We start from the raw sequence: 16665 nt of genomic DNA on the forward strand, positions 1-16665 counted from the left end.
TTATGGTGTGGACATTCAGCAGTTGCTGCACACATGAAGAAGTAGACTTGCATTTCTAATGGTGGAAACTCCATTGGAGCAATCAATGAAAGGATAGGGAAGATTTGCAGAGAATGAGTGTTCTTCTTTTACTACTCTAATAGATTTAATCCCATGATATGATATGATATGATATGATATGATATGATATGATATGATGATATGATAAGTTTATTTATAGGCCGCCCTTTTCCCTGAGGGGACTCAGGGCGGCTTACAACTTATGGGGAAGGGGAATACACACAATGACGTATAAAGACAATACATAATTAAAAATAGAAACAACATTCATCATTCGGGTGGGGGCGGATTATAATCTTTACCCCCAGGCCTGACGGGATAGCCAGATCTTAAGGGCTGTGCGGAAGGTCTGGAGGGTGGTGAGGGTACGAATCTCCACGGGGAGATTGTTCCAAAGGGTCAGAGCTACTACTGAAAAGGCTCTGAGAACAAAGGGATTGCTCTTTAGGATTCACCAAAGCAGTGGTAAAAATGTGATCCAGGACTGGTCTAGGGATGAAAGGGTACTGTTAGTACTTGAGTTACAACCAGTAACTCTGTTTGAAATTATGACAGTGCTGAATGACTGGTATTGATGTTTGATCCTCAAAGTTATTCCTGTCCACCTGATCAAAATTCAGGTAGTTGCCAATCTTGTCCCAGCTTGACCTTCACCATCTGCTTGCTCCTACCACTGACCAACCATGGTTGGCTTGGCTCTTTAAGAGGCAGCTTCTGAGTTGAGGCTTCTGGGGCTCCTGGGGGCAGTTGGGACTTTGTGCCACAGTGATGGGCTGAAGCTGCTATGTCTTGGTATTGTGGCTCAGGTCCTTCTACAGCCTCAGAACTGTGGCATGCCAAGAAGCCCCTGACCTACAGCATGCCAACAGCCTGAGCATCATATACCATGTTTCCCTGAAAATAAGACCCGGTGTTATATTTTGGGGGGTCCAAAATAAGGACTAGGGTTTATTTTTGGGGAAAACGTGATTTCAGGTGATCAGCCCGGCTCCCCCCACCCACCAGTGCATGCACAAGAGGCAGCAAGAGCACAGGGACTGGCGATATTTGGCAGCAGCTGCAGCCCACTGGTCCCTTGATTGGCACACTCTGGGGCTGTGTAGTGCAAATAAGTTGATTCCTTGTCCAAGCAGCAGACGGAGGCAGAGGCATGGGGGAAGGCAGGCGATCCAGAGGCATTGCATGGGACAGGGGTAGGTCTGGGTTGACTCAGCCTTCCATCCTTCCGAGGTGGGTAAAATGAGGACCCAGATTGTTGGGGGCAATATGCTGACTCTGTAAACCGCTTAGAGAGGCCTGAAAGCCCTATGAAGCGGTATATAAGTCTACTGCTATTGCTATTATTTTGTGGGAAACACAGTAGTTCTGGGACTGCTTGCTGCTCTGCAAAGCAGGCTGAAGGCAACCGAAAAAGGTGGAGAAAGGGAAAGAAGGCAATTGGGGGGAATTGAAGGGGAGGCAGTCCATTACCTTGGAAGAACAGAGACTCAAGGCTGGGAGTGACCAAGCTGGGGAATGGCTTGGATCAGAGTGGGTTGTTGGCTAATGACCAATGGACCAATGGTTACTGATGGTGATGGAGAGTGTCAGGATTGCCATTACTAAGCAATTCAGTCACATGATGTCACCCTTGACAGCCACATTGCTTAGGGATGGAAATTCTGGTCACTGGCCAAGGTGGCGCAGTGGTTAAATGCAGCACTGCAGGCTACTTCAGCTGACTGCAGTTCTGCAGTTCAAATCTCACCGGCTCAGGGTTGACTCAGCCTTCCATCCTTCCGAGGTGGGTGAAATGAGGACCCGGATTGTTGTTGGGGGCAATATGCTGACTCTGTAAACCGCTCAGAGAGGGCTGAAAGCCCTATGAAACGGTATATAAGTCTAACTGCTATTGCTATTGCTAATTTCTGCAGCAACTTGAGGACTATGTATATTCAGAAGGATTCAGCTTTGACTTTTGGACCAACCACTTTTTTAGCTTAGGAAAATAATTTGTTGTTTCAAGTCAAAATATTATCATGGCCAATTCATATTCAGAAGATGAAGTTATAGGAAAGTAATTGGCCTGAGCGGATTCAACTGGAATAGTGGAAGGCAGGGAAAGCAGTTTTGCCTCAAATTTAATCTGCTTGAGTTTCTGTGGGTTGGGTATTTTGCGTGTGAGGAACTATGATTACTAGCTCAACCCTTTTTGCCATTAAGAGTTCTGTTTGTAAATTTCTTTAGTAAAGATATTAACATTCACCTATATGAGATTTCCAGGGGGCCAAGACAGGACAAAGAGTTAATTTATCAAAGCAGGACACTAAAAGCTCACTAACACTAAGGTTGTTTTAGCATTTGAATGAGATTAGGCTAATACACTATTCCAAAACTCATCGCCTACAGCAGTGTTTCTCAATCTTGGCAACTTGAAGATGTCCGGACTTCAACTCCCAGAATTCCCCAGCCAGCATTCGCTGGCTGGGGAATTCTGGGAGTTGAAGTCCGGACATCTTCAAGTTACCAAGGTTGAGAAACACTGGTCTACAGCCAAGTGTAACTATAGTTGTTGGTTCACTTAGGAACAACAGTTTATTCTGCAAAGCCACCTGCTCTGTTTTCTGATTCTCAGCTTGGAGGCAGAGAGATGGCAGTGTAGGATCGAAGTGGAAGGATTCATGCCTGCCAAGACTTCAAAGCTAGTTTTGGCTCCTTAAAAGGGGGTCTCATCAAACTCTTCATTCTTCCAAAAGTCTAATCCTCTTTGAGAGGGAATATATCTAAAGGGCTACACATGGCTAAGCTAGAATAATTCCCCACTCTATTTTATCTAGAAATATGCAAGTTTTCTATGGAGGAGCATTCAATATGTGAGGTTCCATTGTATGAAGTAAGACTATTCTCTATTTGAAAATTATTGGGAGAAGTGTTTTGATCTTGTAAAAGTGCACCAGTCTCCTTTTAGGCTTCACAAGAAGCTGGAAAAGGATGAAACTACTTTAAAGGTCACTTTAAAAATGTGCTGTCTGATTAAAGTCATTAAAATAACAGTATTTTTTTTCATTTTAGACATTCATGTTCTATTAAGAGAAGAGAGCTGCTGTCTTTCTGTACGATCCAAAACCTGGGTTCTGAATCACTTTTAAATTGTGCACTGTAACACTGTAATAGTGTTAAGTGCAGACTAGATACAGACTTGCTGTATAACAATGAAAACTAGTTTTATTTTGCCTGTTATAATTTTTAGGATATGCTTCAATCAGATAACCTATATCCTTGAAGGGACTAACAGGGGAAAAAGTAAGAAAGTTTCAAGCACAATTATGACATTTGGATGAGCAAATGATGATGTTCCTCATCACAGCAGCAATATTCAGCAATATATTACCAATCATTGTGATATTTTTTTTTACATACTAGGTCTTCGACGAACTGGTTTTGGTTTCCTGAAAGCTATTCCCTGAAAATGAAAGCAAATACTTAATATAACAGTCCATTGTATCCTTTCTTAAAAAAGAAAAAAAACTTTTGCTTTAGTGAAAAAAAATGAAATTATCTGGTTTATAACAATTTCTAGCATACAACTGGATACAATTGATATTAACATTTGTGAATACTAGCAAAGGGAGAATTTAATTATTGAAGATGTACTGCTTATGAGAACTTAGTAAAGAATGAAATATTTCAGAAAGTAATTCTGAAGTTAACAGGCAGAGATAGAAGCTCTGAGTATTTTTTCCTATGGAGTCATCATTAAGAACGCTTTGAGGCACTGGCTGGTTTCACTTACTACCTTTTGTACTATGCCTTGCATTATACTATTTGTCATTGTGCCCACCTACCAACCATTTTTACATCCCCAGCAGACTTTCATACCAATGTGTTGTGGCTTTTTCCCAGGCAGTCAATATGAATTGTGCGGAAATGGAAATAATATGAAAACTCACTTTCAGGCCATCATGGGAGTCTAACTAATTGGTGGTCCTTTCTTCTCCTGCCCTGTATTTATTCCCATTTCTCAAACTCTAACACATGAGCAGAAGTTTTTATAGCCAACAATGTTGCCTTCCTGCAATGCTGCTTGCATCTTTGTCCTACAGAACGTTGCTACCCTTAGACGGACTTATGTTCAAAGCAGGAAAGGCTACTAAGGATCCAGAGTGCCTCATTTGGCAGATCTGCAGGTTTTTAGATGCAGAGTTGGTTGGTTGGTTGGTTATAAGCCCCACCAAACCTTTCATTATACAAAAATGCTGTTGATGTTCATCTGTCCTCTGAGAGCTGCCATGCTTATGGAAGCAGCATTAACCAATAGAAGGACTTCATCATGGGCAGTGAGATGGTGAGAAGTAGACCTTTAATTCTCTTTTAAATATCAACTATAACTTCCACCTGTTGTGGTTAACTAATAATCTTATGCCAACAAATCCTCATTGGAAAGCAAGCTACTATTATTCTTTAGGGTTTGTCAACAATATTCCATTTCGTCAAAGTTGCTATCATTTGATGTTGAAAACTACTGTGGGGACAATTTAAAACAAAGCAATTGAAAGCAAAAAAACTTCAAGTCAAGATAGTTTCCTTGGGAGATTTCCATATGGTGAGTTTCCTATGTGCAACCTGTGGACCTGAAAGGAAAGAACGGCATTGGGTAACTCTTAATCTCCTTTCCTTCTCTGATGTGACTTTGAAATACAACTGAGACCTATTTCTGGTCTGCTACAGCATTGCTGAATCATGACTTTCAAACACAGCAGATGATGCAATACTGTTACTATGAATTCTCACTGTTAGGTAAGCTTCCTGTTGGGAGAGCGAGTATGTTCAGCAAAGCGTTGTGAGAGTTGTGTTGGAAAACACACAAACCAGCATACAGAGACACTGCAGTGTAAATAGGCTTTTACATTCATGGAACTAGAGGTATCAGAGTCCATCAAACAGTCCAAGTCATACACGTATAAGATAGTCAGTCATCAATTTCTTTCAGTTAAGGAATAATCCAAATAACTTAGTCCATAATCATACAATCAGTCCAGTACACAAAGTTTGCTAGCAGTTGCAAAACTTACAATAGCTCACGGCACTTTCTAACAGCCAGCTTCCAAAACACTCAGATCAGATCAGCCCAGCACCTAACAAACAGAGAGCTAACAGTCATTCTGGCTCCCTCTTATGGCTGATTGAGGAAAACAGCAACCAATCACATTTTACAGTATGATTTAAAGAAACAGGTATAACATTGTTACATGATTTATATATTGCCAACCTTTGGTTAGGACAATATATAAATCTTACAATTTTAATCCGTATTTCTCGCAACAACGTCTATGCTTTATATTACCTTGGGCCTTAGTAAAATGATCTGCGATGTTATCTTCAGACATACAATACTCCAGTGAAACTAATTTATTATTCACACTTTGCCTCACATTCAGATCAGCGTGTTCATAAACAACAATAGGCACTTGTATGTCAATTCCCATATCAAGTAGGAGTTGTTTATAACAAATCAAATCTGTACATAATAATGACAGACATGAGAACTCAGCCTCCATAGTTGATAGACTTAAATGTTTTTGTCTAATAGACCGCCATCCAATTAGTGCCTTTCTGAGGAATACAACAAACCCTGATGTCGATTTCCGTATAGACACATCTGTAGCAAAACTTGAATCAGCATATGCAGTTAAGCTCAGACCATCTCTAGGTTCTAAATACAATGTACAATGCATCGTTTGCTTAAGATATCTTAATATCCTCTTAGCAGCTTGCCAGTGCCTTTCAGCAGGTTCAGCATTAAACCTGGCTAATTGATTTACACTATATGCTATGTCGGGCCTTGACCAATTACTCAGATAAGATAAACTACCAATTAATGATTGATAAATACCCTTATCAAACACAGGGCTTTTTACATCATCATAGCTAAACTTTTGGCCCATTGGAGTTTTAGCTGGTTTCTATCCTAAACGTTCTGAGTAGCTGGTTAATTTCCTCAGTTTGTGAGATTTTGTATCCTCCCCTAGTTTTATCTATCTTTAACCCAAGGAATGTTATTCCTAACACTCAAAATTCCCCCTTTCCCCCCTTGTAGTACCAAGTAAGTAAGTAAGTAAGTAAGTAAGTAAGTAAGTAAGTAAGTAAGAAAGAAAGAAAGAAAGAAAGAAAGAAAGAAAGAAAGAAAGAAAGAAAGAAAGAAAAATAATGTGTTATCTTTTTATTTTCTATTTCCTTTACTCATTTAGTTTCTTGAGTTATGAAGCTGTTTGTTGATAATCTAGACAGATAAAAAATGAACCACAGGTAGATTTTAATAATTTAAGAAATGTGTAGAAAGTCCCTGATGCTGAAGCCCATTGCAGTTGCTTGATAATACAACTGCCAGTTGCTGAAGAACAATAATAAGTGCTTGTGCAATATTACACAACATTTGTGAGACAAGATTTGTATTATGAGTTAATCTTCCAGTACAACAATGATTTCATATTCATTGAAAGGAACATGTGTCTAAGTGAAAGCATGACAGCCGCAAGATAGAGAGGAATTGTAGTGTAATTGCTGATTTTCTCTTAAGTACGCTAATATATCTTTCATATTCTTTTCTTCTCACTTTGATTTCCCATATAGAAATAGCTTCTCTTCCTGCCCTTAAATCCACTGTTATCAAAGTCTCACAAGGGACAATGGACATTCATTTGAAGCTCTGTCTCATTTTATTTATGCATATGCAATTACGGATTAATTGTGGTAGTTAACAAAGTAGCTGAACACAAAAAGAATGTTCATCTGTTTCATTACTGTCTGTGCAGAGAAGGTCTTCTGAAACACAACGTTGACATTAGCACTTCCAATATTCACATGTGTGATATGCTTATTAGAGCATATTCCACTGTTCTTACATTTGGGATAACTGAATGCAGGTTTGGATAGGAGAATTCACGTCAGTTCTGGTTTGTAGCTGAACAGCTAATCTGTTCAGATTACTATTCTATTTCTATTTATTGAATTTATAGGCCACCCAATCCCGGGCGGCTTACAGAAATAAAAAAATATTAAGAAAGATTAAAACAGATAAGACACATCAGATTAAAAGAAACACAACATGCACCCAGTCTAAGCGGGGCTGGACCTCAATCAAGAGGTCAACAGCCCCAGGCCTTCCGGAAAAGCCAGATTTTGATAGCTTTACGGAAGGCCATGAGAGTGGGGAGGGCCCGGATCTCTGGGGGTAGCTCATTCCATAGGGCCGCAGTGGCAACAGAGAAGGCCCTACTCCGAGGCATCGCCAGCTGACATTGTCCAGCTGATGGCACCTGGAGAAGGCCCATCCTGTGCGATCTTATCGGTCTCAGGGAGGTATGCGGCAGAAGACAGTCTCGTAGATATCCGGGTCCTAGGCCATGTAGGGCTTTAAAGGTGATAACCAGCACCTTGAATCGTGCTCGGAGACCAATAGGAAGCCAGTGCAGCTCGCGGATAGGTGTAATGTGGGTACCCAGTATCGCTCGTGCGGCTGCATTCTGGACTAATTGTAGTCTCTGAACACTTTTCAGGGGCAGCCCCATGTAGAGCGCATTACAGTAATCCAGTCTTGAGGTGACGAGAGCGTGAGTGACTAATGGCGTACAGTCCATCCTTCATCTGCCCACTCCCTCTGCCCACTCCCTCTTCTTAATATTAGGCATGCTTATAAATAAGTCCCAATTCTGAATATTAAATAACTTCATTATTCATGTGGTATTGGATTACAAGTTTGGAATAATGTGTTTAGACAGTTGTTGATATAAAGGAAAGGCTGGAAAGTTATCACAAGATCTGTCCAGCCATCCGGATGTTAAGTTTAAAGTCATGCCAAAACAATTTGATCAGTGCTCTGTCTAGGGATGAGTTTAATGGTAATCTTCCAAATTGACTTGTGATGAGTATTGATTTCTCCCCATTCTTCCAGACTTCTTTCTACTATCACCCCCTCCCTTTTTTTGTTACTATGCATTTTTTTCTAGCTGAAGGCTAGGGTTAGGGTTAGGGTCACTCTCTCCCTCTCTCTGATCCTTCACTATCTTGCTAACTCTCTCCTGAATCTGTTACAGTTTCTTCACATTCCTTTAAAGCAGTGTTTCTCAACCTTGGCAACTTGAAGATGTCTGGACTTCAACTCCCAGATTTCCCCAGCCAGCGAATGCTGGATGTGTAATGGACGAATGGACTAAAAGTCATCATGGATAAAAGCCAGATTAATCTTATCTCATTCTTTGATCTATAGCAGATTGTGGGAATGCTACAGACATAATATATCTTAAGTTCAGCAAACATTTGGCAAAGTCCCTCAGGACATGCTAATTAACAAGATAGTTAAAGGTTGAGCAAAAATTGTACTGGAAATGTAGTCATCTATAATTTATTTTCAGAGTCAAGTGGATATCAAATAAAACGCCAGAAAGAGCCGTCAAGGGCGGCTCTTACTCTTCAATATTTTTTGTTATTCAGATGAAGAGTCACAGTGAATGCTTATCAAATTTGCAAATAAAAAAAAATAGATTGGGTGGATAATTGATTCCCTAGAAAATTATCCTCAACTATCTTAAAAATTAGAGAAATGGTGTGAAACTAATAGAATGATAATTAACAGAAACAAATGCAACATTCTTCATTTAGGGGGAAATATAGTCACGGATATAAAATGGGCTACACCTGGTTTTGTAATAATACTGGGGAGAGGAGGAGAATAGCAATGGACTCTAAATTATGATCCAGCAGTGTGATGTGGCTGGGGAAAAAAAAAGTTTTAAGCTGCATCAAACAGGGTATAATTGCCAGGTCACAGGAAGCAATCAAGTCATTCCATTTTGCATTGATTGGACTTAGCAATGTATCCGGTTGTGGGTACTACGCTCTAAAGAGGATTCGGAGAAATTGTGACAGGTCCCGAGAAGGGCAACAAACATGATTAGCGAAGAGATACTGAAAAGCTGTACTTGCTTAGCCTAAAGAAAAAAGTGATTGTGTGGAGTTTGATACATCTTTAAATAACTAGAAGGATGTTACACAGAAGGAAAAGATCTGCTTTCTCTAGTTACAGAGGGAAAGTCTTGCAATAATAGATTTAAGGGATGATACTGTACTGATATTAAGGGGGAAAAAACTTCCAAGCAATACAATACCATAAAGACTCCCTTTCCTTGAACATTAGGCTAGGCCAGTGGTTCCCAAACTTGGCAACTTTAAGACTTGTGGACTTCAACTCTCAGAATTCTCCAGCTAGCTCTGCTGAGGGTCTCTAACCTCTGTGAATTTGTTGACTTTTTAATTAAAGCCAAATAATAAACTAGATTCCATGCAACAATTCTATGTTGTGCAAATAGTTGTGCATGCTTCCTATATATTTTCAGTGTGTTCCATTGGCTAATTCCAGACCGTACAATTCTCTGTTATGTTGCTGTACTGTACTGGTCCTCACATATAGATGGTTTGAATTTGTGCCTTGGCAGCTTTTGGCAATATTTGTCAAATAGCAAAGCTGAGAACAAACTTCACTTTAGGCTTTTGGGGAGGGGTTGCCACTGGCAGATTTCTGGCTAGATGGATTGATGGTCTAACTCAGTGGTTCCCAAACTTGGCAACTTTAAGACTTGTGGACTTCAACTCCCAGAATTCTCCAGCCAGCAGAGGAGTTGAAGTCCACAAGTCTTAAAGTTGCCAAGTTTGGGAACCACTGGCCTAGGCAGCCATCTATCTGGAATGTTTTATTTTGTATTTTTGAATGGACCAAGTGGCTTGAACTCAATAACCCCTTCTAACTCTATTATTCTATAGTTGTTTTCTCTCTTAATGTTTCTGGTGCTATGAATATTAACTTTCCATGCCTCCTGGCTAAAGGATTCTCCACTATTACTGGCGATGCTCATAGAGGGCTTCTGTTCTCTCAATGTGCAGAAATAAGGCAGGTTTTTCTTCTCTTGAATAAACCTTGAGTTTTCTTTGCCCCAAGGAAGCTGTGCAAAGCTGAGCTAATTATGAAGTGGGTGGAAGGCTTTGCAGTTTTATTTCTGATTCTGATTTTGTAATGTATCTGTGTTGCTTCACAGCTGGAATGTATGAATATCTCACAATTCCACATGATCAGTAGCACATGCTTCAGTTTGTGAGATGGGGAAAATGTAGAACTTACTAAAGAGGCAATAAGACTTGCTCCCACATTGGCTGATAGCAGTGACGTGCGGTGAGGTTTATGTCTGGTGAGGCACTGACACAGTGGTGGATTTCAAATTTTTTTAGACTTGTGGACTTGTGGAGTGATCATAAAAGGCCTAAAGTCAGACTAGTTGAGGCAGGTCATTCTCCTGCCTCCTCCTGTAGGGGGCGCTTTTTTAGAGGCTTTTTTAAACAGTTAAGCACTAAGCAGAGTCATCCATGGTGACTCTGGCAGCAACTAGCTCAGCCTGACCTCAGCTCTTGCCTTTTTCCTTTTACATTTCCTTTTCTTTTCATGATGACAGTGGTGAGGCTCTGCCTCCCCTGACTGCACGTCCTTGGCTGATAGTATATATGCACACATGTACACATAAGCAATGGTGAAAATTAAAAACATTTTAAATGCATTGAAATGTCCATTAAAAGATGTATTTATCTTCTGTAAATGCTGTAGACTAATAAAATAGTGTTACATAACCTACATGTTGTCAAACTGCTACATGACATTCATAGATAGATAGCATTAAAATACTGAAAAGTGTGCCGTCCATCAAATTCTCTTAATACCACGAAACATCAGTTATCAAAAATAAAATCCAGTCGCTGCAATTAACTGCAATTATGAATGATGTAGTGGCAAAAATAAATGTGCTAATCAATTAACTTTATTTGCATGAAAACATTTACAAATACTCAGGGTCAGAATTCATAATGAAATTAGAATAATTTTGAAGCTCATTTTTTTTTTACTCTTTTTATCAGCATATCTTCCTATTTAGCACTACTGCTTTTCTTTCCAACTAAAAATGTTGAATATTAATATTACCCAGCCTCGTTATTATAATGACCATACGAGAGGCGGGTTACTGCAACATGCACAGAAGTTTTGTGCGAGCATGCACACACATGCACGAGTGAACCGGTTGTAAAATAAATTGCAACCCACACTGCACCATACATCCTTTATTATAAATAAAGGCCTTTTTGTTAGGTCTTTCTTTATCAGGTAGGTTTTACCAGATATTAACAAATCTTCAATTACAGTATGTTATTAAACTAGTTGCCAACAAGTAAATGTAGATCAGTCAGGTGTTTCAACCAAAAATCATGTAGTTCATCTTCCCCTGGTGCTAATTCTGGATCTCCCTTTCTCCGCCATTTCTGCTGTTATTACACATCCTTTCACTTCTGCTTCTTTTTTCTCCTTTTCTCCTTTCCTCCTTCTCCTCTTCTATCCAGGCTGCTGCCTTCTTTGGATTGTCCAATAGCTAGGCCCAAAACTGCACGCTTGTTCTTTCTCAAGTGTTGACTTTGTCAAATGCTGACATTGCAGCGTCTCCATTGGTGAATTGGTAGGAACAATGGTGATTTGTTTATTATTGATTAATGTTTATTGCTTATTATTACTTTTTTGTTGATTAGTATTAATTGATAATGAGGGTGAGGATGCTGATGATTTCTTGCCTCTATAGAAGACAACAGATCACGGTTTAAAGATGAGTTATGAATAATCCTGGTAGTGAAGATAAATCTTTTATAGATAAACCTTATTAGACAGCTTGCCGAAAAACCTTTCAATAATAGGATGTGAAGTAATATATTAGAAAAACTCAACAGGAGCTCTGTTTCCTTAGGATCTTGTGGAAAAATCAAGTGGAACAATGGCTGATGACTTCCTTATACCGGTCCATGATAGAAAGCGCCCTCACATATTGTGTCACAATATGGTACACTGGCTTAACAGCCACGGACAGGAAGGCATTACAGAGGATGATGAGCACAGCGCAAAAAAAAATCATGGGCTGCACCCCAATCTTACTGGATAAAATTGCCAGGTCCCGTTGTCTCAGCAGAGTGTGGAAAATCATCAGGGATGATTAACACCCATCGGGCAAGAAATTTAGAAGGATATCCAGCCAAACAAATAGGCTGAAAATTAGCTTTGATCCCTGGGCTTAAATGCAACATAACACCCCAATCAGGCTTAATGTTATAGACTTACAGTGCCAGTGTAACGTGCAACATGTATATACTGGTGTAATATAATATTATGTGCGTTGGTAAGTGGAAATGTGGGCTAGTTTATTATTTATTTGGGTATAGGGATTTATTTTTTATTTATTGATTTATTGAGATGTAATTCTGTGTTCTTGGGTGGGCTGCATCAAGGGAGGCTCATTCAATTTCATTCTACATAGGTTGTGCATTGACCATAAAGGCTTGAATTGAATTGAAATAGTGGGAAATCTAAAAGGCTTAACTTTTATTTTAAGGAATCAAAATAGAGGTTAATTAGCATTGTTTGATTTCTTAATGAAACATGAAAACTTAATGAAGATTTGCTGGTGCCAAAGGACTAAAACCCAAACTGAAGGTTGTCTTAATCCTCAAGAAGGAATACAATTGAGAACCAAAGAATTTTTTGTTTTCTCTTCCTCCCTATACCATTCCTGTGAGCTTGTTTTATAGTATTTACTCGGACAAAAATAGAGTAAACGTTTCATAAATAATAAATCTGAGGGAACATTGATTAGGGATTCTTTTTTAAAGTGGAAAATCATGAGGCATTTAAGGATTCCTTAAAAAGTAGCATCTGGACCAGTGCAGAAACATAATGTGTGTTATTTCATTGCAGAAGTCCAAAGAGTGCATTGAAAAGGCAGCAGTAGAGAGCTATGCACGAAATAGCGCAAATTTAAACTATTTCAAACACTCCTTTGATCCCACAATACACTTGTATTGTTGGGACATCAAAACAGCATTTCAAATCAGAATGAGAGCATTTTTCTGACCAGTCAGTCAGAAAAAACATTTCCAATGAGTTCTCAACAGTTTGTTTTGAGAATGAATAAGGGGTAATTCATCTTAAATTGGCTAAATTGAAAGTTTTGCACAGTTATAAGGAAACAGATAATTTATTTCCCTCCACATTAAACCATTTGAATCAACCTAAAGAAACTACTACTGTAGATGCTTAATAACTTAACTTCAATTTTTAAAAATCTAGTTCCATATTGAGAAGTTGTACTAATAATAATGTATACTGCTGCTCTCTGAAATATGCTGCTGCTGATAATGTTCTGCAGGAATACCAGAGCAATTATATGCCAGTTATAAGCTCAATACTATAAACTTTAAATTTGACTGGCATAGATCAGGGGTGTCAAACTCATGTCATCGTCACATGACATATTGGAACTTTTTCTCCCTTTGTCAGCACTCCTCCACTGAATAATTAGGAAAGAAAACCACGAGACTCCATTGATAGAAATCAAGTATACTTTTACTAATTATAAATGATCAGAAGCGTAGCAAAGCGAAGACTGATTATTTAGGCGCGAAAGCAAATGATATATAAAATAACCCATTCCCCACCCCTTGGCATCCCAGTTACAGTCCAATCATAATACTTCCAAGTGTCAGGTGCGAGATAACTTCGAAAGGCATCACCCAGATGGAATGTCGGTGCCGTTAGCCTTGGTGGGAAACCTCCTCCGCATGCGCAGTAAGACAGACAGCAGAAACTCCAGAATCTTCCTCCAGCACAATTAGTATTCCCCTCCCAAATACCATGCCCCCCTCCCCGTTTCAATGGCAGCCGAAGCAGCAGCAAAGCAGAGGCTGACACCCTTTTTCTCACTAAACCTGGGATGGGCATGGCCACCACGTGATACATCCAGCCCATGGGCCGTGAGTTTGACACTCGTGATATAGATAATTCATGCACAGTAGATTAAAATATCCATAATTTTGGAGGATATCTAGATTATTTTGCAAATAATACTCAAAGATTACTTGTGTGTATGTTGGAAAGCCCCATAATTAAGATTTGCATCATTATGTTTAAAGGGGCTGAAAAATCTTTATCAGAAATTGTATCTTTCTAGTGTTAGTTAGGAAGTGATAGTCCATTTGAAAATGCCCTTTATATCACAATAAAATGGGAAAGTAGGCAGAAACTGAAAAGTGCTTCCTTTTGAAGAATTTTAGACTAAAAAGCATAACTAATTTCATTATACAGTAAACAGTTCATTATACAGTAAACATATTGATGGAATGCATGTGTTTTTTCCTTAAATTATTAATTTGTGTAATCTATATATAATTTTCAGTTATTTCCAGAGATGGGCAGTGCTTAGTCCAGTGGCTTTCTGCATTTCCATAGACCCATTTTCAAATCTAATGCCATCAGACGGTGACAAACCTTTTCAACTATCTCTTCTAAATCTGTGCATTAAAGCTCTTTTGCAACCTTTCCCGTACATAACAGCATTTTGAAAATTGGACCATTTGGCCTAAGTCTCTTGTTATCATCACCTCCTCAAACCAGGCATATATGGACTTTTGCAGGAAAAGTAGGGAAAAATTCATTATTGAATTCTGGTTGCAGCTGATGCAGCCAAGGTTAGAATCTAAGGCTTGAACTGGAGGGCAAATACTGTTTTATCAATTTTGGGAACTGGCTAATTCTTACAATTGTTATTCAATATCACAACTGTTTATTCTGATTAATAGATCTCATCATGTGATATGCATTAGAGTGACTATGGCAAAGATAAACACTTATACAAAATATACCTTTAACACGAGTAGGAGTCTGACTGCTATTCCTGAGAATTTTAATAAAAATGATTTTGAGTAAATGAGTAACTGTAGATTATCCCAAAATTCTAACATATATTTTTAAAAATAAATCACATATTGCGGGTCACATTTTGAAGGACACGATTAATTAAAACAACAGCCTCAGTACTACGGGTGAGATTTTTGCACTCCTAGATATATGACTGAATATTTCCCCTAATAAAATGATGCATTAATTAACTCTTCCCCTGTAGCATTCACCAAACTATTAGTTAAGAAGGGCAGATGGGAGGAGGGAGGACAAACCCATGAATAATTTGCCAAAACACAGAAAACAATTATTGTTCTACAACCAAGATTTCAATCTGCTTAACTGAAATGGTTTGGGCCTCTCAAGCAATTTTTTTTACTTCCAAATTGATTTTTAAAAATATTTGTTTAGGACAATAGGCTAAAAATAATAGTTATCTTTAAATAGTTCATGTATAAAATATTTATGTTACTGAATACTAAATTAAATAGTGATAACAAATCACTTATTTATTAAATTAGCAATTATTTTATTTTCATGAGTAAATCGTTAATCTATATTGCATGATTACTACTTTAGATGTAGTAATTTGCAGATTCAGATTATTACTTCAGATTCAGATTCACCAGTCCATATATTTTTTGCTTTTCCTGAAAGTTCAGGTGCAATTTCCAGTTCAAAAACAAATCTATACCTACATTTAGTCTGCTTTAAGCAGTTTTCTTTCAATATAGCCCAATTATGTTATACTGCTGAAAATTAGACACACCTTGACTGCACTACCAATTGTAACATTGTTATCCAGTTTTGGGCTTTATTGTTATTTTTAGATCTCATCTGTGACTGTAATAAACTCTATGCTATATATTTAAATATCAATTTCTGTGTCAATATAGGTACAGGAAAAAAAGTGTAATAAATCTTGCTCTTAATTCCAATATGTTAACATCCCATTGGATAAAAAAATGGACCTCACTGTGCCTATGAATATGTAAACCATTAGAATGAGCCAAGGTGGCGCAGTGGTTAGGGTGCAGTACTGCAGGCCACTTCAGCTGACTGTTATCATCTGCAGTTCAGCGGTTCAAATCTCACCGGCTCAAGGTTGACTCAGCCTTCCATCCTTCCGAGGTGGGTAAAATGAGGACCCAGACTGTGGGGGTGATATGCTGACTCTGTAAACCGCTTAGAGAGGGCTGAAAGCCCTATGAAGTGGTATATAACTGCTATTGCTATTAACAAAGGAGAGCTTTTACTCCCTCCCTTAGTAACTGATTCCATTCTCTAACTACTTTTACTATTTGGAATGTTTTCCTAAAATTCATCAGGAATCCGTGTCCCGGAATATAAGACAATAGAATAATAGCAATAGCAATAGCAATAGCAGTAGACTTATATACCGCTTCATAGGCCTTTCAGGCCTCTCTAAGCGGTTAACAGAGAGTCAGCATATTGCCCCCAACAATCTGGGTCCTCATTTTACCCACCTCGGAAGGATGGAAGGCTGAGTCAACCCTGAGCCGGTGAGATTTGAACCGCTGACCTGCTGATCTAGCAGTAGCCTGCAGTGCTGCTTTTAACCACTGCGCCACCTTGGCTCTTAGAAAACGATCTTCTTCTCTGCCCCCCACTTTAGCTACCAAAAACACGTTGTAATGTTTAATACCACCTTTCAACAGGTTCTCTTAAGACTTCATCTATGATCCGCACATCATCCTTGCTGCCCTTCTGAGTTCTTAGTTATCTGGACATTTCAAACAATAAGTTGTCCAGAATCAAAACAGAGTAGAATTATTAATTTCCTGATTTGGAAAGCA

Source organism: Thamnophis sirtalis, unplaced genomic scaffold (genome assembly GCF_051295495.1).
Source record: "Thamnophis sirtalis isolate CommonGarterSnake01/CBP01778 unplaced genomic scaffold, rThaSir2_p1.2 scaffold_1, whole genome shotgun sequence".
Classification (NCBI taxonomy): domain Eukaryota; kingdom Metazoa; phylum Chordata; class Lepidosauria; order Squamata; family Natricidae; genus Thamnophis; species Thamnophis sirtalis.